Genomic DNA, 26795 nt, shown 5'->3' on the forward strand with positions numbered 1-26795 from the left:
AGCATCTAGTTGTCAATCGTGCATATTTTGAAAAAATCTGTATTCCAGTTATTGGAATTGAAAGGATGGGTATTACAGCACTTCAAAGGGAATGGTTCTGGCTTACTTGTATGTGGAGTACTTGCATAAAAATAATATTGTTGCTAACCAGGTTTCTCAGTCATTAACCTGAAATTGGAAAATAAGCTTGCAATGCGTCTGATGGTTTAATTCACTGTTTGAGATTAGCGTGATTCGAAATACCACTATTTTCTTACGAATTGTATTTGCATGTGTCTTTTCTGTAACACATCGGTTAAATTATAGGCGCCATTTCTCTCAAAGCTATAATCTGAATATAATTAGTGTTTTCTCCTTTCTTGTGTGTTTCCAAAATTGATGGTATTTGCTATTAATTGCTCAATTTGATGTTTGTGTTTACAGTAACGCAATTGTTATGCAAAATGAAAATGTTTATTTATGCTTGAAAATGATTTTTTTTTAAAAAAACTTTAAAAATAGGGGAAATGTAACTGAAAATGCTGTAAAGATTTGTTGATCAAGCTAAAAACAACAGTTTGAAATAAATGAAAAAAACCCTGAAAACCACTGTTTCAACTAGTTCCTCCTCTCCCCTACACAGCATACCTGGTAACTAAGCTTTGTGCATCCTACGTAACCTCTAAGCTTGTAATGTAACCACCAGGCATTCTTTATCCTCTGTAACCAGCAAGATTCTCTGTAACAGCGCTACAATGCCTAAGGGCTGCTGCATGCTTTAGAAATGCTAATAAATAAATCAGTGGCAGAAGGGAGGTGTCACTAGGGACCAGAGCCAGAAGAGGTTCTTAAGAAGCAAAAGTTCCTTAGGCAGACTGGGCAAACTGATGAATACTTAACTTCTGGAGTTAGAAGAGGGTCCAAGACACCCTGGCAGGGTTCTAGCAGCAGGACTGGGTGCACTGGACGAGAGACCTCCCAATCACAGAAAACACCCCACAGCTACACAGAAATCCCCAGAGACTTAAGGTAAGTACATACTCAAGTCAACACAGTACCTCAGCATCGAAGATTTTGCAGCAGGACTACTTCAGGATCTGCAGCCAAAAATGTGGTCAGTGGATTACTTGGTTTTGCTTGCGGCTGAATGGGGTTCTGCGCCTTCTCAAGGAGTACAGAAGACAAAATCATGCTTGAATTCTCGTCGTTACAAAGGTCCAGAACTTTGTTGAGAGGACTTTTCGGACTCTATTCGTCTCTCTGGAAATTCACCAGGATGCCCACGAAGTTTCAGCGAGATTCAGAAGACTACACCACACAATGGCTCAAGGTCCCAAGTTATTGCGGTATTGCAACCCCACAAGGTCGCAGCAACGCGTGGAATGGCTCAAAATGCAGGTCTTCAGTCTAGTGGGTCTCACCAGGGTGAGGGTTAGGGTCATCGTTTTCGGAGTCCCCAGGTCGACTGGAAGGAAGGGCTACATCACGCTCAGGTTGATAGCAGGCATCACACCTAGACATAATGCAAGGACAGCAATGCCAACTAACCAATCCACTAACAATCTCATCCCTCTGCATACACCTCAAACTATAACCTAACAACCACAAGCCTATAACGCAGCAAACCGCACAAACTTCACCACACCGAATCAACAAAACAAACTGCACATATTTTATTTATTTTATTTGTTACACGACCAGGTTACAAGACTGCTTAGGAATTAGTAATGCATTGTTACAGAGAACAAATATAAGCATCGCTGGTGCAGCATGATAGATAATATTGACAGTTTACACTAGCAAGTTATACTTAGGCGGTGACCTGACCCCAGGTGCTAATATTGGTTAAATAACCAAGTTTTTAGCAATTTCTTGTATCCAGAGAAGGATTCTTTTTTTGATGTTAATGGGGGAGGGTGTTCCAGTGTTTAGGGGCTAGAGCGGTGAAGCTGCTACCCCACGCTCTAGTGGTTTTGAAACAAGGGGGTGCCAGAAGGCGTTTATCATTGGATCTTAGTGATCTTCTGTGTTCTTTTAGGTGTAGAGTGTTGTTAAGATAGATTGGGCCTTTTCGGTCAGGCATTTGGGTGCAATACAAAGTGTTTTAAAGATAATTCTGGCTTTGATCGGGAGCCAGTGAGCCTCCTTCCTGGTCTTGGAAATATGGTCTGATGTTTTATACCCAATGCTGCTCTTAGGACTTTGTTTTGCAGTAGTTGCATTTTGGAGAGATTGGTATTGGATGTGCCTAGTAGTAATACATTGTAGTAATCCAATTTAGATAGTACTAGAGCTCTGGCTAAGGTAAGGCAATTAACTGGGGTCAGAAATTGTAGGCAGAGGGCAATGAGTTCTGAGGTGTAGGCAGTGGAGGAGGCAAGCGTGTTAATATGTTTAGTCATGGTAAGGCTAGCATTAATGTACACTCCTAATGTTTTGACTTGCTTCACCACAGAAATAACGGTACCATCGATACTGATGGTTGAGTAGTCTGGGTGGAGAGTCGCTATTTTGGCTGGGGATCCTACAATGAGGACTTCTGTCTTCTCGTCGTTGAGACAAAGACTATTTAGTGCCATCCAGTTTTGTATGATGACGTATATTTTGTTGATAGTTACGGCATCCTGGTCAAAGTTGCCTGTGAGTGGTATGATGATCTGGGTGTCATCCGCAAAAATTGTGTAAAGGACACCCATGTCATCTAGTGCTAAGAAAAGGAGTTTGGTGTACGAGTTGTACAGCGTGGGGGAAGACAAGAACCTTGGGGCACTCCTATGGGGAATGGGATGGGGTTAGCCGCTTGGTTGCCTATGGACTCTCTGGAGGTACGATCGGTTAAGAAGGATTTCACCCATGCAGTGGCTTCGCTGGAGAAGTTAAACTCTCGGGCGAGTGAGGTGCAAAGTTTGTCATGGTCCACCAGATCAAATGCTGCAGAGAGGTCCAACAGCAGGAGAATGCAGAGTTTCCCAGAATCTCTAAGAGCATCCATCTGGATTTTGAGGTCCAAAAGTGCTGTTTCTGTACTGTGGTTAGGCCTAAAGCCTGATTGTCTGGTGCCGAGGAGCGGATTCGATTCCAAATGGGTTTGGATGTAAGCTAGTTTGTCAATGATTTTAAGTAGGAACGGGACCGTGGTTAAGGGGCGATAATTAGTCAATGGTGGGGTCTAGGTTTGTTTTTTTGTTTTTTGAAGCAGGGTAACCTAGGCTTCTTTGATGCAGGCTGTAACTGTATTGGAATTGAAGGAGGCGTTGACAAATTTGGTAATGGTAGGGGTCAAGGTGGAGGCCCAAGCTTCGACTAGTTTGGCTGGGACAGTGTCCTTTGCAATTGGACGCTTTTAGTTTGGAGATAGTGTCGAGTACAAGATCTTGGGTGACGGGTGTGAAATGGAATGGGGGGGTTGGGGTTATCGCTGTTGGTTGCAGTGGGTTTGGGAGAATTTTTATCTGCTAGAAGTAGTCTTTTGGTGGTAATTTACTTCTGCAGCAGAGCAATTTTGGAGGCAAGTGCGTCTTGTATGGTAGTACACCATTCTTTACTGGCGTTGGTGGATGTATCGGCTGGTAGGGGGTTTTCAAGTTCTCCAAGGATAAAGAAGAGCTCTTTGGAATCTGATGCTGCATTGCTGATGCGGGCGTTGTAGGAATTAGCTTTGTGGGTGGTTGTTTTGTAAGTTTTGCTGGCATCTTTGAAGGCTTTGGCCGAATCAGGGGAGGGGTGTTTACTATGGGCGTGTTAAAGAGAACGTTTTTTCCTACTTAGGGCGACTAGTTCTTCATTAAACCAGAAGTTGGATTTTTTATTGGCACGTCTTAGTTTAGTAGTGACGGGCGCTACTGCATCAATAGCTCTGGAGAGGCATTTATGGTCATAATCAACAATGGCAGTGGGATCGTTGCTGAGGATTGAGTGGGTTTCTAGTATTTTGTTCAAGGTGGGGTCAAGATTCTCTACCGTAAGCTTCCTGGGATTTCGGCTTTCAATGGTGTCCATTATTTTGGCCTTTGGAGGGCAAGGATCATCACTGATGAGTGAATTCTACGCAGAAATGGTATTTCCAGCTAAGCGGAGTAATCGGGGCTATAGTAATTTTAGTGTTGAGGGTGAGGATCCAATCAATGGTTCTACCCTTAATGTGGGTGGGGGCATTAACGTGTTGGCTGAAGTTCATGTCTTGAAGTTCAAGGAGAAGGGAGGTTGCTTTAGCGTCTTGGTCATCATTGAATCCGAGATTCAAGTCCCCAATGATGATGCATTTGGTTTTAGGATGGGCGCCAGTATTAGTGCGATGTCTGTTTTTGTGGGTGGCTATTGATGCTAGGGGTTTTGTAGATAACCACAATGTTGATTGTGGTGTTTTCGTTCATATCCTGCGATTATTTCAATAGAGCTTGATCTAATTTGGAGGGTATTTTTTGCTATGATGGCAACACATCCTCCTAAGGAGATGGTTCAGTCGGTTCAGAGGATGGTGTAATCAGGTGGTATGGCCAATGCTAACAGAGGACCTGAAGCTTGGTGTAGCCAGGTTTCAATGATTACTAGCAGATCCAGGTTTTGTTCGATGATAAGATCATGTATTTCGATGGCGTGGGATCCTAGGAAGCAGGCGTTAATGAGTGCATTTTCTAGGCTGATGGGAGGTTTGGGGTCCTTTATGGGAACATGCTTGGTTGATTGACTGGTGGGCTCATTGGGATTTCTTGTGGCGTTTGTTACTGTAGGATGTGCTAGCTTTTGTTTTTCCCGAGATCCACGGGTTTAGAGGGTCTGGATGGCAGGGTCATGGGAGTAGAATTATGGGAGGGTACTTAAGTACATGCTCTTAGGCAGGGCATTCTCTCATTCCCTAAAATGGGATATGTTTTATCGTTAACTGTGAATTTGGGGTGTGAAAGCAGGTCATCGGGGTGGGTTGAGGTCGAAGGATCTTCCTCACCTATTGTGTTACAGTCCTAGGGCTGAGAATCTGGCTGGGAAAAGGCGGGAATGTGGGTGTGAGTGGGAGGAAGGGAGTAGGGCATGGGAGAGGGTAATGTCTCGGGCAAGCCAATTTAGTGAGACCGTTTCTGAAAGTGAGGAAGTGACTGCCTGTGCAGGGTGGGTCTACTTGGACAAGGCAGAAAGGGAACATGATGATCAGTATCCAACCTATCATAGCTAAATCCACTGTGGTATGGTGGGGCAGGACTGAACTAACTATCAGTCACGATGGGCAGTGGTTTGGAGCAGGCAGAGAATTGGCAAGAGTGCGAGTTCAGGCACAGTGTGGGTGTGAAACTAGTGTAGTCCTAAGGCAGGCATAGGCATACGCTAGATGCAATTATCAAGAGGCAGGGCACACAGACTTGCACGACAACACACGGCGACTATCGACCGTATAACACCCCAGGCCCAGCCAACGGACCCATCGGGCTGAGGCTGCCAACAGCACATCACTGCTCCCTTGCACCTTTCCAGCTCATTCCCACTAACTCACACTGGCCCCCTCTTTCAGAGCCGCCAGAGCACCACTCCGGTGGCGATAGTGCGCGGTACAAATATCCTTTAACATGAACTATCCATGAGGCGCTCAAGGGGTCAATGCATCGCTGCTATTTCAAGTTCCCAGCAGTCTGCGGTTTCCAACTGAGTGGAAAATGGCATCTGTTGGTTCTCAGTGGAGGCGTGGCAATATTTGGTCAGCCATGATATCCTGGGCCCAGACGCTGTCCCCACCATGGACGGCCATGCGCCCAATACTCAGGAGGGGAACTCAGGTCATCACCTGTCCGAGGTTAAACCGGAGTGTCAGAAAAAGCAGCAGACCACATAAGGGGCACTTGCGCCCAGTGGAGGAGGAAACACTGGACAAATCGCTGCCGTGAAATGGGTGTCACTTTTGCCTTCCCGGCTAGCAACAATTGGTCTCGGCTAAAATACAGTGCTCAATGTTAGTACAGTTGTTCTGAAGCCCAACCAAAGGCTTAAAAAAACCAGTCAACCAAGACATTACACAACCCCACTCTTAGTATAAGGCTGTACAACCTCATAGTAGCATAGACAGAGCTGCCAGGCTCATTTTAGGAGGAAGAGAGGGCTGTACAATTAGTACAAAGAAATTGTATTACACATATGGTCAAAGAAACACATACACTATGCTTTGTAAAAATAAAGGTTGTATTGTATATACAAGCAGAAAAAGATTCTTGGGTAAGTAAGTACTATCATAGATCATATAAACACATTATAGAAACAGAACACTATGCTTTAAAGTTCAGACCAAAACATAGACCTTATTTAGAAATCTAAAAATATTTCTAGGGAAGGCAGACCTTTGTATACACAATCAGTATAGGGCACATCTATTCTAGGGGAGTAAAACCATAAGTTACTTTCAGAATACAAGGGTAGTAAACCCCATCAGTTATGCAGTAACACTCAGCAAGAAATCAGTGTCAACTAATTTCCAAAAAATACTTTTCTGAATAGTATAACAGATTCAAGGAACAGTATATACCTCAACTAATTTTGTGATAAGATATACTAGGCGAGTAAGACTTAGTTGGTGTAATATACAAATTACAGTTGCTTCTCAGCTCAGTGGAACACTGATAAGCAAGAACTTTTTACACTCAATTTGGATGCCCCAGGCAACCCAAGTTCAGCTACACATTAAGGAACACTTGAGGAATGCACACAGCTATTCTAGGCCTTATGTAATATTCTATTAGAGTTGCTATTTAATATCAGTGGGACACAGATTGGGGTTAGCAGTAAATCCAACTTCTTTTAGGATGGCACACAGCTAACAAAAGGTAAGTAAAACCTATATACTTTTTAAAGGGGGCATCAGCAATTTAAGGGTAAGTATAACCTTAGGCAGACTTATGCCAACATCAAGTCAGGGGAAGCAAGACCCAATTGGGGATATTCATAAATTTATCCTAACAGGAATAGTAAAGTGAAAAACAGCATTACTTTTGGGGCAGAGGCACAAACAATTCATTGATTTTCATATCAATGATAAATCTTCCTAGCCTGTGTCAACCCCAGAACATTTTGCTTTTACTGCTGGATTATTTTTCCTTATACCTCAGTGAGTGGGAACCTTTTTCACACTCCTCGTTGACGTTTTGGCAATACGTGCCTATTGTTGCTGGGCTGTCCTAGGGGCTCCCCTTCAACTTTCTCTGGCCAACCCTGAGCACTACAGTTTCCAAGGCTAAAAAGGATTTTGTTAGGTGAAACCAGCACACCCCAACTGTATGTTCTAGGGACAAGCTTAAAACTAATGGATGCTAGCAATGAACCCTTTTCCTAATTAAGTGCACCTTTACTGTGGGCCGTTTCCACAGCTGCGGTAATGGCACCCAAGGGTGCCCTATTTACCAATATGGCCCGGTTCTTTTTCCCCCACCATTTTAGTGTTCCTTGTCGTTTATTGTTCTTTTCCCTGACCATCCTGTGTGTCAATTGCATCTTCGACAGGAGACCTCTGCCAAGCCTACCCAGGATCCAGAAAGTCTGTGGGCAGGAAACAAGGAAGGAGTCCAAAATTTCGCACACCTTTGTTTTCCAGCCTGACTGGGAATACAGTACCAACTGGGAGGCTGGCTGTCCTAAAAGGTCTTCCGAATTGAGCTGAAACTTTGGTGGTCCTGCTGGACATGCAGAGACGTGAATCAAGTTTGAAAAGTGCCCTCACCAGAGTGCTGGACATTACAAACTGCGAGAATTCAATCAGCAATATTCAGTCTTCTTCTGGCTCCTGAAAAGTGTGCCAAAATCAACAGAGCTGCATCCAGCCATGATGAAACTCATGATGAAACTCTTGTCTGGAGCCTTCCCAGGTGTTCCCTACTGTAAAAGTCCTGTAATCGATCTTCGTGATTAAGGAATTCAATGACCGGGTTTTTGGCTGGAGAGCCTGAAGTGTTCTTGCTGCAACTCTTCTTCTGTGCTAAGGAACTGTGCTGACTGGGGTATTTACTTACTTTAAGACTGATTTACATAAAGCTTTGGGGTGTTCTTGTGATTGGTAGTCCTCTCCATCCAGTTCACCCAGGCCCACTGCTGGAATGCTCCAAGGGGATGATGGAAATAAAGCAGTAGTTTGTCAGAATGGAGGGGTCAAAAGAAGGTTTCTTAAGTAGAGGGTGCATAAAGGAGTGCTTAAGAGAAGTTGGGAAAACTCCAGTGGCAAAAGAAATCAGCCAAGGCTGGAGCGAGTCATTGTTGTCCTTAATGGTTTTGGAGGGGCAGGGGTCCACCCGTTTGGATGAAGCCTTCCTAGACCGGAACATGTCTGGAGACCTCATTAGGTGTGAGGGGAGAGAAGAGAGAAGTAATGGAGGAGCCAAGGGAGGCTCCAGAGGTGTTGGTGAATGAGGTGGTTTGGAGGAGAGAATGGAAAGGCCAAGGCATAAAATAAGCAGTATCGCACCGCAATTTGCGATACGATACTGCTGTTTTGCTGTGTATTTACACAATCATGTCGCACTAACTGCGAGATGATTTCCACAGCTAATAAAAAGATTGGCTAATAAAAAGATTGTGCCCTTAGTCTGCCTCTGTGCACAGCGTGCACTGCAGGCGAGGCAGACGCACCCAAGCTGGGCTAAAAATATTGCATCAATGTTATTAGCCCAGCCCAGATGCGGCGTCATTACATCGTGAGAGGAGGATCTCAGCCCTCCTTCTCTCACTCTGGCTTCCAATGAAGAGGTAAGGTGGAGAGGTGCTAGGGGAGGTTTGGGTGGGGAAGCCGGGCCCTTTTGAGGCAAATCTTTTCGGTGCTGATGGGCCTGGGTGTAAGTTGCTGACATTCAACCGAACGGGCAGGAGAAATATTATTGCCAGCCACTGTCTAAAACCCAGCACCCGACGAAATAATGCAGCCTGCTGCTCGTAGAAGGCCTTTCAAAAGGTCTTCTACGAGCAGCAGGCTCCGTCATTACAACGGGTGCTGGGTTTTAGACAGTGGCTGGCAATAATTTCACCCTCCGGGGCGGGAGAAATATTCTCAGCCATTCGATACTTACCAACATTCTGTGACCAATGTAGGATGATAATTTTGGAAGTTTCAAAAATAATAATTCCCATAACAATGACATCACTGGATAATACAAAACATACATTGTTGGCACCACTGAAGCATGCCAAAGTTAAATTGAGCTCTTTGTATCCAAGTACCATCAGGCCAATGCCATTACTATACGGCAACTTCATTTCCAAAGTAATGCAATTAATGACATGGTCATGCCACTTTCAACAGTGACAAGTTAGGCACAGAAAGCCCAGACTACAGTAAATTTCCCCGGATAACAGCATTGTAATTCCATTTTGTACATCATTATGTTTATAAAATGGCAATGGCAGCAACTGCTAGTTGGCCACCTGTTCGGAGTATACAGCAGCTCTCTTCACTGCCTGTAACATGCACAGGCACCGAGCACGCACCAGCAGGGGCCACCAAGATGCAGGGGCAAATTAAGCACATGCCTAACTAGGCAAGCAAACAAGGTGCAACCTCTATAGCAGGGGTCTGCAACCTGGGGTTATCCACATGTTTCGGACTACAACTCCAATGATCACTCAGCATTGATAATGCAAGTTAGGATCGATGGGTGTTGCAGTCCAAAACATCTTGAGAGCCAAAGGTTGCAGATCCCTATAGCTTCCATTTAAGGCCACTGGTCAGACATGATCATGTTTTCTCCAGCCCAAGTCTCCTGCTGGCAGAGACTGAGATCTAGTGACACTTGCACATGCATAGGTGAAGGGCTCGCCAAAATTGGAGGACTTTGTGCTGAGAGATGACATTAGTGAGCTTATTCATACACGCTGTGCTGTTGTGAAATGGATAAAGCAGTCGAGAATAAAAATCTATTGTGAACAAGAAGTCTGTGCCACAAGTGAGCCTTAGTATGTTGGTGTAACCGTTGCCTAATACAAAACCCATCAAACAGCACAAAATGGAAAGCTGTTAAAATGTAAAAAAATGTATAATTCTGAAAGGTCATTGAATTTGGTGCCAAGTTACCAAACTTCACAGAAGGTATAAATTACAAAGAGCTGGTAGGCGACGTTTGCCACTGCTTTGTAGCAGCAGCCCAGGCAGTACATATGTATTGAAAATTGAACACTGAATGACATGGTGACTGATACCCCTTGGCCTGAGAGGCAGATGCTGTGTGATAGGGTTACTCTCTGCCACTTGCCTTCACTGGTGGTTACCCAAGGGTTGTCCCGAAAGTCAAGTAGCTGTCAGGTGAGGTCAGTGGATTGGTCTGAGCCGAATCAGTCCAATGTAGACAGACTAATGTGTTGCATGCTTTATCCTGGAGCTTGCCTTAGAGTCACATTAATTACTTGACACTAAAAAGCAGTAGAATCGGTCACTGAAATCTGTAGTCGGGTAGGGCTGTTTAAAAAGCAGTAGCCTACTGCCTAAATCTGTAGGGTTGGCAAGTATGCCACTCTACACCCATCACCCAAAGTAAGCAGCATCAGTCCTGGGTGAAGATGTGTACCCCCCCAGATCCCCCCCCCCACTGCTGATGGTGGAAACAGTGGGGCAGGGTCAGACAGGCATACAATTGTCTCGGGCACCAACGAAAAGTGCTCCAAAGTTGCAAATCAATGGGAATTAATTCCTGTGACGATGTTTGAATAACCCAAGTGGAACGTTTCTGATCAAATGTGATGCAAATTGTACAAGAATATTCAGCAACACTGGTCAAAACAATTAGTCACATAATTTAGTCCAGTAACTCAAACTAGCCCACATTGGCAAATTTGACCCAAAAAATGGGCCCACACAAGCATTTTGCGTTTTTGGTTAAGCCATGGGCCTATTGCCCTAAAGGCCAGTCCGAGCAGCCTGCAGTGGTGCATGGAGGTTAGCTGCCGAATTTATCACGAGACAACCAGAGCCAGTAGGAAGTTTTACACTGGTCATAACCTTAATGTGAGCAGTGCAAAGCGCATATTAAAAGCCCCAAAACAAAAATGGTGACTTTCTGCTGTGCTCTGGAAACATGGGGGCAGTTGCTGGACCCCTACCCCCAGAGGCCCGAGGCCTCTCGTTTGTAAAGGCGAAAGGCCCCAACGCTGTCCCCGATTGATGGGCTAGGTGTTAGCAAGGGGCTGCGCTGGCATTTGTTCGGGTGGGAGAAATATAATTTTCACTCCATAGTGGGTGCTGATGGGCCATGCTGATTCTCGAGGCGCCCCCAGAGTGAGAGTGCATTGTTGTGGGTATGTAATTAGTTGCTTTTTGCTCATCTTGTAGGAATTGGTCTGCAGTGTAGAGGAAGATTAGGCAGAGAGGACCTTCCCACTGACTTGATAACGGGCACGAGAGGTAAGCAAAGCCTAGCCCAACTTTTTATTCTAAAAATATCTTTTTAATGTAAACTATTCAAAGGCCTTCTGAAAGCAGGATCGTTATTGGTGCAGGTGGCCGCGCTGGAAATTAATTTTCTCCTGCTCGTTTGGGGTGGAGAAATATCAATACCAGCCACTTGCTAGTGCTCAGCCTCGCACTAAAACCACTGACGGTGCTGGCAGAAAGCCTTCTAAATATTCTTTCAATCACCATTTAAAGAATATTATAATGCTTTCTGAGCAGGCTGTGTTAAAATTGCAGGGCTGTGTGCATTTGGTGGGCAAGATATTTGTCCCAGAGCCCTTTGCTAACACGCAGCTCTGCATTGCTAAAGCCTGAAGGCTAAATCATTTGTTCTTTGCCATCAGCAGCAACTACGACTTGCAATAATAGATGTGATCATCATGTTAGCACTTGAATCAGAATAGTGCTTGGACGCATGAGGAAACGGGAGACCATTTAGCATTAAAGCTGTCAAGAGTCCCACAATGTGTAAATAAGTTAGATACCTTGAACACATTTGCACAGAAAGTGACTCAAAGCTAGCTAGTTCTTTTTAAAGCGGAGTTCATCCATGAGATCAAACATGGTTTTGCATTCTGACATGTGTAGTCTTCGGTTTGGGTGGTTCAAATACTCCAAGGAGGTTGCTTTGGATGTACTCTGCAAATAAACTAGACCATTGTGGTTCTTGTTTAACCCAAAACAAATGTGTACTAATTAGTTAGCTTGGAGGTTTGTGGCAGGTAAGTTAGATTGCTGGCAATTCTGGCTTCACTGCTTAACCAAAGCATGTGATCCTGGGCAAATCATTTGACCCACCAAGTGCTGGCAAGAACAGAAATTAGAATTTTCTCCATAGGCAATGTCAGTGGCCTCAGCCCTACAGATAAGGGGTGTATCAGCCCCTTTTACTCCCTTAAAAAGGGCAAATATACCCAACAAAAAAATGTGTGCCCCTGCTTTCACCCACACAGTTCCATGTAGATTATGTTTGGAGCAGTAGTACCACAGGAAGAAACTAGGGTTATATATGTAACTTGAGATCATAAAATAAAAATTGCACATGCATACACTATTGAGTCTTTAATTGAGGTCTTGTTAATATGAAGGACACAGCACTGTGCTGCAACACTGACTGCATTACCCAGTCACACATTCTTTATCTGAATAATGTTCGGAGCTTTGTTTGGCCATTCCTGCAGTGAACCTTTACATTTTACAGACATTGCCCTGATGTTATACTTCAGAGGTACATAGAAATCATTTCTGCATTCTTGCAAATTCTATATCTTGGGGTACAATTAATTCTGGTGACATTAATATTAGTACAAAACTGCTAATCAAATAAGTTCATTTGCTATTCCAAAAAATTTAATTAGCAAAATCTGCTAATCAATTTTTGAAAACTAATTTATGCCTTGAAAGCGGTCTTGGGTTTTTGCGGTGAAGTGTGAAGCCAGGGCCAAGCAAAGGTCCTGGGTGGGTTTGACAGAAGAGGAGGCTGCAGTATTGGCCAGATCCTTACAGACTTTGAAAAGTTAGGCCGTGTTTCATGCCACAGAGATGCAGGCTTGAATAAAGACTTTTTGGTGTGGGTGCAGGGTCGATAATGCCTTTGAAGGAGGCGGCAGGCCAGTTTGAGAGGGTCCCCGAGGAATTCCATTTCCGCTCAGCTGCCCTACACTTGCATTCAAGGGTAGCCAGATCAGAGTCGTACCAAGAGTTATACTTTTTGGAAGGCTTCAGTCAGACCCTCATGACAGGGGCAAGAGTATCAAGGGTGTTAGAGATAGATCGAAGTTAGCGAGGGCTGTGTCAGGGTGGGAGTCAGCCACAGGAGTAGGAAAAGGCAGCCGCTGTCAGTCTTTTCATGGTCTGGTGACTGAGAGGCCATGCCGGGTGTGCTGATGCAAGAGAGCTTCAAGTGTGATGAGAGAAGAGAGCTGTCAGTCCAAAAGAAGTAGTGAGAGGGATGTCAGTAGCGATGAAAGCATCCAAAGTGTGGCCCACTGTGTGCGTGGAGTCAGGATCCGATAGAGGGGGAGAGAGACTCGCATAGGTTGCGGAAGGGTCAGGAAAGTCCAGATGGATGTTGAGATCACCCAGCAGGAGAAGTTGAGGAGGAGGAAAGTAGAGGCAACCGGGTCAGCCCATTGCGATATGAAGAGAGTGCACTGTCCTGGTGGCCAATAGACCGTGGTCATAAGGAGACAAAATTTAAGAGCGAGAGCCTGCGGACTAGGCACTCTGAGTAGGCCCTAGGCCAGAGTAGTGATGATGTACAAATGTATCCATTCTGGAAAGATCAGGGCCACTCACCCTCCTGTCCCCTTGGGCCTGGGAACAGAGGATCTTGTATCCTACAGGGAAGAGTGTGTCAAAGCTCTTGAAAGAGTTATCCTAGAACCATGCATTCGTGATGGCGAGCACATCAAGATCCAGGAGTTCAAGGAGGTTGCAGATGTCCGACTAGTGTGACAGCAGAGCAAGAGTTAAGCATGGCAATATGGAGCAGCTCGCCATCTTTGAAGTTCTTCCGCGGGCGCAATGGATGGTGGACCCCCCCCCCCCCCCCCTCCCTCAGGGATAGTGGAGGGTGGCGAAGGAGCCAAGGCTGACAAGGGAGCCAGGACAGTGAGGAAAGGCAAGGGAGCCTGCGCAGAGGAGGAAGAAGGCAAGGGAGCCTATGCAGAGGATTAAGGCACAGTAGGCAAGAGAGCCTGTCCAGAGGGAGAGGTAAGGTTTGAGAGGTGAGGTAAGAGCCTGTCAAAGAGGAAACTGTTGGGTTGAGGACCCCGAAACAGCATTGGTCCATTCCAATCGACAATAATGACGACCCTGGAAATGGCGAAGAAGTCAAGCAGGACCTGGGAGAAGAGGCGATCGGAGAGAGAAAGGCGAATGTGGCAAGTACACAAGTCGGCTGAGGGAACGACAGAGTATGTCTATGAGAGCCTCTCTGGTGGAACCCATAACCTAGGTATATGCAATAGGAAGGCCTGGGTTGGAGCCCAGTATGTCCTTCAGTTTCTTCCGGCCAGATTTAGTGATAGGAGAGGGACAGGCAATAGAGAAGAAGTTAGAGAAGATAGAACAGATGAATAGCAAATTGATAGCTGCAGTGGTGAGGACACTTACCAGGCTGATGTACTGAGGAACAAGGAGGGGTCGGTAAGGGGGGTTGGGGGGACAACAGGGGTGGGGGACAGTGGGTAGGGGCCGAGGCACAGAGGACAAGGTACGATATGTAGGACGTTAATGCAGGATGTACTCTCAACAAACGCTATTTTTGCTAAAAGGTAGTAAAGTAACAGTTGTGCACCCAGCAAAGGGCAATTTAAAAAAATGTGTAACAGCCATGTCCGATTTTAGCTAAAGCAGAATGAAACAATGCTGCATGTGCACAGTCAAGTTCGATATCAGGCACAGCAGAATGGAATAGTACAGCATGGTGCAAGGGTAACAAGCACCCAAATTCGAATTAAGCAACACACCCCAAAAACGTTTTTAGATGCAGCAATACTGAATGCAAATGGAGCACAGGAAACTGAAGCCTAGTAGGGGAATACAAAGGAACAACAAGCAAACGAGAAATGGCGAAAAAAGGAGCCTACCATTCTAGCGGAATGGTGACCCTCCTGTGCATTACCGTGGCTGATTTGCCAAGCTCGGAGTATTAATGTCCAAGTAAACAAAATTAGTTTCACTGCCTGCAGCCGTTCACGTTAACTTCTAATTTTAACAAAAGTTACCAGTTAAATAAGCAAGGGGATACATTGCACTTCCCCAGCATTGCACATACTGTGGGGTGTGCTGGCTCACTAAAATAAATGAAAATGGGATGGGAATCCCCTTTACCTCTTGGCAACAGTAGTTCACCCAAGAAGTAATGAGATTAAATAAAAAGTGAAGCCCAAAGGCAACCCAGTACTACTGCATTTAAATGCAGTGTGCTGCCATAGTACATTAGTCAGTCCAAAAGTTTAGGGAACTACAAATCCAAACACTATGGAGGGACATCAAAAGGCCACCCATAAAAAGTAAAATACTAAGTGAGGGGGGGGGGAAAGATTCCCAAGACAGGTCAGGAAGATCCACATTTATGAAAATCGAACCTAACAAACCTGCTCTACATTCGCTAGACCCATCACAAGGACTTAAATTCTACATGCAATGAAGTAGTGCGTTCGCAGGTCCTCCGGGTTGTTTCCTTTGCAAGCCCTAACAAGGGCCAGGCCATCTCCAAAGAAGATCTTGCCCTCTGGGTGAGGAGTTGTATTACAAACTGTATAGAGATCAAGGGCAATCTGATTGAATATACAGTGGCTGGAAGAGTAAGCAAAGGGAGGGTGACAACAGCAGCATTTCATGCTGGAGTGGCCATGAAGGACATATGCAGGGCGGCTACATGAAGCATACTTGATACATTCGCCAAAACCTATTGTCTGGACGATGCCGGAAGGGAGCCATGAGTCAGCCAAGCAGTCATGCGACACCAGTTTTCTAGAAGTAGGAGCAAAGTTGTTTCCCTCCTTCCGTTCGCTTTCAAGCATGCATAACATATTCTGGGTACACCCCTGCTGGATACGATTATGGAACGAATGTGTGCTTCATTGATGTAGGAGGCATGCGTCCACTGCCTGGTATTCTATTCAAGCATGTGAGCCTATGAAAGATCCAATGCTGGAGAAGTCTTAGTTGCCTACCTTTAAGTAGGTCTGCAGCATGGACATCCTTCAAAAATGCAAATGCAGCCTCTCGTCCATCCGCCCCCAGTGAGGCTGCTCCATATACAGTCAATCATCAGTCTATCAGTCACTATATTAGATGCTCAAAATGGTAAGATGGAGGCCTGGTGTGGAGCTTAAGCGCAACTAGCTCATTGGCTGGGACCAAAAGGAGGTGGAGGGACAACAAAAGTAAAAGCCCTTCAGATTTTATTAGCAATGTACTGCGCAGATGGGCCTTTAATCATCATAACACAAAGCAGGCCCACCACTTAAACTACTGCACTTTGTACAATAAACTTTGCTTAACGTACTAAACGGCTGGGAGGAGCTAAATCATGCAGTACAGTCAAACTAACCAGTATCCCCAAACCACACATGTTGACACATTTTTGCAACTGTTAAACAAACCCCTATATTGTATTACAATCCACCCCCATACATGATATGGCATTCATAACGCGCCTATACAGTGGTGTTTTAAGGTGCGACAAAGCAAGAGAGGGGGGAACAGAGGGAAGACAGTGACAACGATCTTACTAGGCCAGGTGACATTGAGCTTGCACAAGTGCAGGGTAGGGAGGAGGGGAGAAGTGCAGGGGGAAAAGGGGAGGGGGCAGTGCAGTACTTAAGGTAATAGTATAAAAGAAAAAAAAAAAAAAAAAGTTAGCCAGAATGTGTCGAGTGATAGAGGGCTGTAGGGATACCGAAAGAGCTCCCGAGTGCAAGGGTTGCCAAGGGGGCAGTGCAGGTGTCCAAATGGCGGTGAGGGGACCTGGGCCCGAGATCTGAGGGTAGATAGGTAACCAGGGCAGGTTCAGTTTTAGAAAGAGTAAATGAAGAATGCCTATGAGGAAGTGCAGCAGGTAGTGTGACTTCTTAGAGACATCAAAGATGTGAGGCGAGGGCGAGTGTGGAGTCGACCATGACCAAGGGTTTTAGCCTCAAAGGTGGGAGCAGGAAGAGGGCCAAGAGAGGCTGGACAGAGTGACAGAAAAGGAGGGAGCAGGTGTGTTGATGAGGAGAATCTTGGTCTTACTGGCATTAAGGTAGAGATCATTGGCGGCACACCACTCCTGGATAGCAGACAGACAGATGGAAGGAGAGGAGGTGGAGGAAGGGTGTCTCGGGAGGATAGCTCAGGAGCAACATGCTTGCCTTGGAAGCAAGACTACACAGAGCAATACAGGTTCGATCCCAGGGTCAGCGCTTAGAAACCTCTGGGTATTAAGCGCATTATAAATGTCCTATCAAATGCATTTGGACCTGGGAAGGTCGATCAGGGAGAAAAGAGGTCAGCCAAGCCAGGGCCTGATCAGGGATGGCCAGGTTATAACGGAGATGGTTGAGCAGGATGCCATGGTTGACTGTGTCGAAGGCAGAAGAGGGATCAACTAAGAGGAGGACACAGGTTGTGTTATAAAATCGAGGTTGGAGAGCAGGTCTTCAAGGATGTTCAGGAGAGCAGTTTGTGCTTCTTGCAGCTCTGAAGCCAGACTGATGGTTATGGAGACAACCAACAGATTCAGCGTGAAGATTAAGGAGTTTGCTCAGGAAAGGAGTGATGAAGATTGGGCGGTAGTTCGCCGGGCAGGCCAGGTCAGCAGAGGGTTCCTTAAGAAGAGGGTGCACAAGGGAGTGCTTCAGGAGGTAAGGGAAGACTCCAGTCGCAAAGGAGTGATCGCAGAAGTCAGCCAGAGCAGGAGCCAGGGTGTCAATGTGGTCCTTGATGGCTTTGGAGGAACAGGGGTGAACCTGTTTTGACAAGACTTTCATAGATCAGACTGGTCTAGAAAACTGGTCTTGGGAGAACAGCAAAAAGGCAGAGAAGGAGGGAGGAGGAGACCTGGCTGAAGAAGGGTCTGAGGAAGAGCAGTGAGTAGAGGGAGGGAGGACTGGTCAAGACCTACACAAAAGTAATCCAATTCGCCCGTTCTCATTGGTAACGTTTATATTCAGCTCATGTGTACAACACTGTCTTTTAGGATGTGTCCATGGTAGGTCAACATCACAGTTACACATTAAAGATCATTTATTACAAGTACCAACTGGCCCGAGCTCCAACCCTGAAAATAATTGCACATGGTCTGCAACAGTACTACTAAGAATATGAGGGGAAGAATAAACCGGTTCCTTTTCAAATGACGATAATCATCTCACCCACCCTAACTTGCTGGCATCTTCGGCACACCACATCTAAACAACTACCAGTTCAACACGCAAAGCCTCCAATCAAAATCAGAGAAAACAATCAAAACACGAAGTATTGGTAACCCCAGCCTCTAGCATCACCACGTTTATTGCTGGTCAAAAAGCAAACAGTCAGATCCCCCTGAACAATAACAAGCTCCTGTGCATTTTAAAGATGGTTTCTTCCTTCCACCATACTAACAAGCCATAAAATCCCCAGGCCAGCCTATTAGCTGAAGATCCGCTTAATGTCGCGGTTAATTATTACCTCTTCTTCGGCCTGCAAAACAAATTTTTCCCAGTCAATCAGAATTCACCACATAAACTGACTGCAGAGCTTAACCAATTTATGAAAAGAGTACATAGACTATGGATTTTTAAACTTCCCATATGTTTACATCAGTGTGCATGAACGTTTAATAACTGTCTTCTTCACAGTGGGTTCTTCATGATAAATGCCCTCCCACACATGCGCATTATGAAATCCTTGTTGCCCAGCTTCTGGACACTTCGTAGCACACCATATCTAAATTGGGTTTATATTTCGTTGGCGATTGACATTGATCTTGCTGCACGCATGCAAATCTTAAATGTATCAACTTCAATGTTATGTTATTTTGCATTTATATAGCGCCTTATGTATCATTGGTATGATCTCAAAGCGCTGGTAGGTTGAACGGCCTCGGGAACCGTAGTTGAAGTCAGTTGAGAGAGACAGACCATAAGGTGCGTGGGTGCACCGGATGTGTGCAGCCGGTGTGGCAGTTGCACGATGGCTGCTTCTTAGCGGTAGGTGTGGTGATTGGGAGGTCAGGTATATGTTCATTCTGGGGGGTAGACACCCAGACTGATTTCTGGCTGCGTTAGGCCTGAGGAGAACGCTTAAGCTGGCAGTGTGTGCTCAGCTAGCTGCGTTTAATTAGGGTGAGGAGTATGTGGCAGGTGTTAGTATGAGAACAGCTATACTGAATGGGTCATAGCATTGCTGTGTTCCAATTGAGTGGTGGTGTATAGGACAGAATAAGCGTGTTATTGTGATATTGCGGTTGTCAGTAAGGCGCTTGAGGTCAAGCATTCCACCTGTACCATCTATTCAATCCGTTTCATTCACTGTCCATTCATTCACTTAGTCTGTTCATAAGTTTCGCCTGGCTCATCATTTAATTTACTAGTCTTTCAATCCATTCCATCATTTAATCCTTATCCATATAAACTAGCCTATCCATTTCGTAGATCCATTTCATCCTACCCATCCTTCCCATTCACTCCGCGTTAGGCAAAATCCTGTGCAGTTCCCTTAGGGAGCACTACAGAAGATGAAGACTACAGGTGAGAGCAATAAATCCCCTTTTGGTATCAGTCTGTACCATAAAGATTTAGTTGGTAGCTGTGGCTGAGCAGTCAGACTTATCTCAAGAGGGAGATGAGCAGTATTCAGGGTTTACACAATAGGCCTACAGTACTATGGCACAAGGAAACACGGACCAAAGCTTTGTATAAAATAAATATATATCTACTTTTTAATACACTTATAATAAAACATTTATCAGTTATCAAGCAACATAAATTAAGTCAAGGAAAAATATACACACTCCCTAGTTAAATTGTAGGCCAAGTGAACCAGACTGAAAACTGAGCAAAACGGCACAGTGAAAACCACACACAAGGGATACTCTAGCAATTTCTCACAAGGAAGGGAAAGCACAAGTTATATAGAAATAGCTTATACACGCCCTAGCAACACTTCCCATAAGTTTGTGAACCAGATTAAGCAAGACAGTGCATCAGTATAGGCAATACTTGAATGAAAACTGAGCAAAATGGCATTTCACAAGGTTTAGAAAGGGGACGAAATAGGTAGTTATAAGAAGTAGGTGCACCAACACAGTTCTAGTTGAGAATCAATCTAAAGAAGGCAGTTCTACAAATGTAGCCAGAGTCAGTAGGCCTGTGCCAGAGTCAGTGGTACAGGGCAAAGGCCCAGGAGCAAAATGTTCTTGTAGCTGCAGTCAAGTCTTTGGTTAACGATTTTGAAAAAGGTGGATGCAGAAGTTGGAAGACAACGAAGAGAGGGGCAGCCAACCCAACAGGTAGGTAAAGGATTTCAAACACCTTTAGTGCTACCGTGAAGAAAGGGCGGCCTGGCGGAACAATGTACCTTTAAAATGAAGAAGTGGCTCCTGCAGTGGCGGTTGTTCCTGGTAGTTGTTGCAGTTCGGGTGATCCAGCAGAGGAAGACAGGCTCTCGTCGTGGAGGAAGGTTCGAGTGACTGCACTACCCAGGGATGAAACCAGCGGCGATGCTGCCCGACAAATAAAAAAAAAAGTACGCTCCTTTAAATCGCGGTCCGGGTGGACTGGTGCCTGGCTATCCGGCCTCCGAGTACAGGGTACAGGAGATTCCACCAAGGCAGGTCTGGAAGGCGATTGGCAAACTGGTTGGCCCCACCAGCTCAAGGGAAGGCGGCTCTTGCAGATGAAGATCTTCTGTCGTCGTATGGAGAAAAGTGGTGAGACGCTGCAGCAGAGCTTCACCGGTGGTCCAGTCGTTGCAGATGTCTTTGGCTTCTCTCCTCTTCGGCTTCTTAGTTCCAGTGGCGACGACTTGCTCTTCCAGTCCTCAGGACCCTGCTTTTATGCAAAAAGATCCCCATTCATACAGCCTAGCTTTCACACGGTGGAGTGGTCATCTTGGCGGGAGACCCTCCAGCCTATCAGGATAGAGTGCGACATGGGTTGCTGAGGCAACCCTATCCAGGGGTCCTCCACCCCCTCCCACACAATGGACCCAACCCAGACTCAGTGGCACCGAAAGGAGGGCTTCTCGGCAGAAGCTCACCAAAAAGACAAAGGATCCCCGACCTGGGTTAGGAGTTTAGAGAAAGACACGAGAAAGAATTTATATTAAAGTTCTGGCAAATAAAGTTAAAATGCACCGGCGGTATGTTAGAGGCTGTCAGAAAAAGTGGTAGCCTCGAACAATGGGAAAAACGCGTAGGAAAATATTTGCGATTGAATATTTATGGTAGTAACCACTGCCACCAGCCAGAACTTGAGGGACTGTAGGGTACCCTCTTGAAAATGAACATAAGGAAAAACTATTAACCCTTTCCAGTACCTCCATAGTAAGATGGTTTGTACTGGTTTAGTTACTAAAAATTGACTAGTAAAGTCAATTGGGACTTTACATGCCCTGGGAGACAGTCAGTCCCAGGGTATGGAGTCTACGTTTGGGGGTCGCTACGACACCCCTGTGTCACTGCACTGAGAGTGCAGTGTAACACGTGAATAAAGATGGTTCCTATGGGGTTCAGAAAATCCCATAGACATTAAACACAAAAATAGCCTAGAGAACACAGCAAAAATGCCTAAGAGTGGGGAAAAAAAAGAGTCTCACTCTTAGCAGGAAAAAAAAAAACCTTCAAATCCAGCAAAGCTGCTGGGGGACTATAGGTAAGGGAAATTATCCATAGATTGAGAATTCTCCCTAACACTCCGTCTGTTCCGTCCGCTCTGTGTGTTCCACCCTTTCTGTTCCTTCAGTCCGCTCCGTGTGTTCCACCCTTTCTGTCCCTTCCGTCCGCTCAGTGTGTCCCATTCGCCCCATCCATTTCATCTGTTCTATTCGGTTTTATTCATACCAGCTGTTTTAGTTTTCCATTTTCTCGGTCAGATTTCTGTGCAGGATTGTCATTTTAGGTTCAGCAACCTTAGGTTTCTGTTTATTGCGGCTGTTTATACGGTTTGTGCTAAGCGTCAATTTTAAGGGAAGAGCCACGTTTTGAGTAATTTGCGGAAAGACATGAGGTCTTCGGTGAGTCGGATGAGGGGTGGAAGTGGGTTCCACAGAGTTGGGGCCAAGGCTAAGAATGATGATCCACCTAGCATGATTGTGTTGTTTTTTGGTATTACTAGGAGGAAGGCAGAGCTTGATCTTACAGTGCGCGGTGGATAATAAGGTTTTATGTTGTCCTGAAGGTATGGAGGTCCAGTTTTATGCATTGCTCGGTGAGAGATGCATAAGGTTTTGAAGGTGACCCTTCGAGCAACCAGGAGCCAGTGGAGAGTTTTGCGAGCTGGGGAGGTGTGATCTCTTGGGCCAAGCGCTAGTAGCAGTTTGGCTGCAGCATTTTGTGCTCTTTGCAGTTTAGTCAGGAGGTATGCTCGGATTCCGAGATAGAGGGGGGGTTCGCATAGTCCAGTCTTGACATTACAACTGATTGGACCACGGCAAGTCTGTTGGGAAAGGAGATGTATGGAAAAATGCGCCTAAGAGTTTTGAGGTGGTAGTGGCAGGACTTCTAGACGTCGACTTGGTGCGAGAGGTTAAGGTCAGAGTCGAGAGTGCATCCAAGGTTTTTACTGAGGATGAGGTGGTCAGGGAATTGCCCATGGATGACGGCCAGGGTAGAGGGTGCAGGAGAAGTTCGGTGTTAAAACACACCAGGATTTCTGTTTTGGTGGGGTTTAAAAGGAGGTGGTTTGTGGTCATCCAGTGATCAATGTCAAGGAGGCAGGCAGCAAGGTCGGGCCGGCAGCTGGGTAATGAATTATTGAGTTTTAGAATTAGTTGGGTGTGTTCGGCATAGTTGTAGCACAGGATATTGTGAGAGCGGATTATTTGTGGGATGGTGGACATATAGAGGTCGAACAGGAGGGCTGATATGCATGCTCCTTGTGAAACTCCGGTATTGACTGGTCGGGTGGCAGAAGCAAAGGAGGAGAGTAGGGTTATTTGGTTCCTATTGTTGAGGAAGGATGCTATGCATTTGAGAGTTTCCACTGATTCCTAGGGAGTGGAGGCGGTTGAGGAGGATTGAGTGGTTGACTGCGTCAAAGGTGGCGGATAGGGCGAGAAGGATTAGTGCAGCGCATCCCGCAAAGTCTGCAGTGTTTAAGGTCATCCCGGATTGAGGTCAGGGTGGTTTCGGTTCCGTGTCGGGGTCTGAAACCTGATTTTGCGGGGTCTGGGACAAAGGCATTCAGTTGGGAGTAAGCGGTTTGGTCGATGAGTTTAGGAAGGAACCTTTCAGAAGGGGCGGTAATATTTGGGGTCGAGGGAAGGTTTGTTTACAAGGGGCTTGACATGAGCAGTTTTAAACACGTCGGGAAAAATTCCGAGGAGAGGGAGTCGTTTATGATGGATCTCGCATATTCTCCTGCACAGGTAGATGCAAATATTTCTTTGAGGGTTGAGGCAGGGCAGGGGTCTAGCGGGTAGCCGGATGGTTCCCGGGCAGAGAGAAGTTTGAGAAATTGGTCCTTTGATATTGAAGTGAAGGAGTCGAATGTCGGGTGGGTTGGAGTTGCAGGCAGTGGGTTTGCAGATGGGGTGGGTGGGTTGTGTGGTGGGTGTAAGAAGGCCAGTTTGTTAGAGCATTTCATCTTTCGAGAGCAGTGGTGTAGAAGTGGAGCGAGAGAGTTGCAGAGAGATTGAGAAGGGGGTGGGGGGTCGATTGGGTGGTAATACATGATGGTATTCAGAGATTATTTTGTTCAGTTCCTTGGTGGGGATTAATGAAGTATTGAGCCATGAGTCAAAGGCGTCGGAGGTTAAGTGTTCATTGCGTGTCGAGGTAGGGGGAGGAGATTGAACGAGCGCCTCGGCTAGGTCAGGAAGGATTTTTAGTTTCTTCCAGCATTTGCGTAGATTTGGGGGTTCTGTTTTGGATGAGGGGAGTGGGGCGTGTGAGCAGATGTCGAAAGGGACAATGAGGTGGTCAGACCAGATGGGAGTGGGGGTTTAGGTGTATCTGGTCATGGGAGCTGAAGATTGAATCAAGGGTGTGTCCTTTGTCGTGAGTTCGGCCATTTATGTGGGTATGGACGTTAATCGGGTCTAAGCAGTCATAAGAGAGTGGGTCATAGGGTTGGTGGGGATGTCAAGCCAGATATTGAAATCTCCTAGAAGAGTGAGGGTGGGATGGTTTAATTGGATGGTGGCTATCGAAATCGCAGAGGTTGTTCGAGAAGTGTCTGTTGTAGGGGGGTGAGGGGAGAGTGGCCATTGTGGTCTGAGAGCGGGGGGTGGTCGATGGGAAGAGTAGGCGGGCGGTCGAGGTGGGTGGTTGGACGGGTGTGTGAGGGTGGCTGGAATTGGGTCAGGGAACTTGAAAGTGGGGAGTAGGGGGTTAGGGGTTCCAGTTGTGGTCGGTGAGAATATAAGGGAGAGGGGTTTCAGGCAGGGTGAGGGAGGGTGGGTGGTGATTGGGAGAATGAGGTGGTGGGTCGAGACAGGATTGGTGAGGAGTAATGGGAGATCGAGGGAGACTAGGTAGGTTTTCTTTTCAAGGTTTTTGTTTTGGTTGGTGTGAGAGGGTCGGAAGGTGAAAGGGATGCGGCTACTGTTCTTGCCAGGGCGAGACGTGCACTTTTTAGGGATGGAAGGAGTGGGGTTGGGCGAGGATGTTTGGGGGAGTTGATAAGAGGAAGGGGTCGATTGTGGGGCTGGGTGGGTCTGGGAGGCTGCGCGGACCGTTAGTTGGGTGGGCCGTTAGTTTGGGGGCAGGGGTGCAGGTCTGATATGGATGGTATGGGAGGAGCAGGGGGTCTTAGGATGGTTGGTTCGCCATCGGGTTCCCCTGGCTTGGTGTGTGGATAGGGGATGGTGAAGGGGGCGAGGTGGTGGGTGGGCTGGTTTGGGAAGGGTTGGTTATTTGGTCTTAGGAGATGGATAGGTAGTGAGCTGAGGATGTGGTGGAGGGTGGGATGGTTTGGGGGTGTGGGGGGGTTGGGGAGTAGGGCGAGAGTGAAGGCGGGCGCAAGCAGGTCTCTTTCGGCAGACCTTGGTGTGTCAGGTGGACTCATGGCGTGGTTAAGTTTGAACTATTTTACAGTTGGCATAAGATGGTTTTGTTCACACTTTCCAGGTTCAACTAAACCACGGGATGTTAATTATTCACACTTTCTAAGTTTACCTATACCACAGTTAGGCACACTTTCTAATGCGGCTGTATCACAGGATGAGATTGTTCACACCTCCTAAATTCAATTATACCACAGAAAGATATTATTCACATTGTCAAAGTTCAGGATGAGATTACTCACACCACTTAACTATACCAGGTTATTCATACCTTCCAAGTTCAACTGGACCACCGGGTGAGATTATTCAATTTTTCTAAGTTTGACTATACTACAGGATATTATTCACACCTAAGCTTACCAATACCACAGTTGGGGGACGCTTCCTAATTCAGCTGTAACCTAGGGCAATATTATTCGTCTTCCAAGTTCAACTATACTTTCAAGTTACCTTTACCACAGTTAGGGACACCTTCCAATCTGCTTGTAGCACAGGTTGATGTTATTCACGCATTCTAAATTCAATTGTACCATTGGAAGATTCACACTTTAAAGGTCGAATGTACCACTGGGTGATAATTATTCACACTTTCCACAGTTACACTATTAGGCACACTTTCTAAATTGAACTAGACCACAGTGACGCCATTAGGCACACTTTCTAAACTGAACTATACCACAGTGAGTAGCCACACTAGTCACACTTTCTAAATTAAACCAGAGTTGCGATGTTAGGCACACTTAATGTGGTTGGGCACACTTTCTAAATTCTGATTTTAACATAGGTAGACTATTACAGTCCGCTTTACAACAGTAGGGTTTGTAGGTTTCAGTGGCAGGGTTGTCTGGCGTGAAGTAATTGCTTCAGTCCCTACCCTTGCCACACTTTTTGGGGTGTGTGGTGGGTTCCTGCTTCTCCTGCGGATACCTGCAGGTACGATCTGGCGCCGTCTTTGTAGGAGCTGTCCTTTGCCTCGGGGTCCCTAGCCGAAGGAGGCTGCCGGGCAGAGAGCTGCCCTGGAAGGGTCAGTTAAGATCAGTAGGGAGAAGCAATGGAAGGGGGTGGGCGGGCTGTGGAAACCAGGAAGAGGGAGCGGGGAGGGGAACGGAGGCAAGGGGACCACAAACAGAGGCGCAGGGCCCAGTACCAATGCAAATGCACTAGAAAAAGCAAGTACCACTCACTTGCAGACACTCACCGTGCTCCGAGATGGGGCAAATGAACACTTAAAAATATACCCCCCATTCACATGAACTACACTGGATACATTAAAAATTCTGAGATCGCACCAACACCACAACTCCCCCCAGTCAAAAAATGCAGCACGTCTCATTAGGACCTTTCCGGACCACAACATCACATTACTATATGTAACAGGTTTCAATTTCCAAGGATTCCCAGTCTGACTGGGACTAGTCAAGTAGGTGAATCTATGAAAGATACCAATGCTGGAGCAATAGTTACAGGTAAGTAACTAAGACTTAATGTATCCAGAAGTTTGATTTTTTAACTATGGCGAGAAACTACCAAGACACTACAATGCATAAAAAAGAATTGGGTCTCTAAGCACTGAACAAATGTAGGGCTGTATACCTAATAAAAGCTCTACTACATACAAAAGCCTACACTAGAGTGCAGCAAGACAAAGCTAATGGAGCAGACAATGCAACAATAAGAAACATTTAATGTCATGCATCTCATATCAAGAATAAAA

The 26795-nt window shown here is 46.0% G+C and overlaps 1 protein-coding gene across 1 annotated transcript in view; it reads right to left on the reverse strand.

Moving 5' to 3' along the window:
* The window catches only part of KIF11 (kinesin family member 11), a 705022-nt gene that overhangs the window by 520319 nt on the left and 157908 nt on the right, over window positions 1-26795 (reverse strand). The gene's annotated exons all lie outside the window — the stretch shown is intronic.

The sequence above is a fragment of the Ambystoma mexicanum genome, chromosome 8, assembly GCF_040938575.1.
Source record: "Ambystoma mexicanum isolate Mex_15411 chromosome 8, UKY_AmexF1_1, whole genome shotgun sequence".
Taxonomy (NCBI): Eukaryota; Metazoa; Chordata; class Amphibia; order Caudata; family Ambystomatidae; genus Ambystoma; species Ambystoma mexicanum.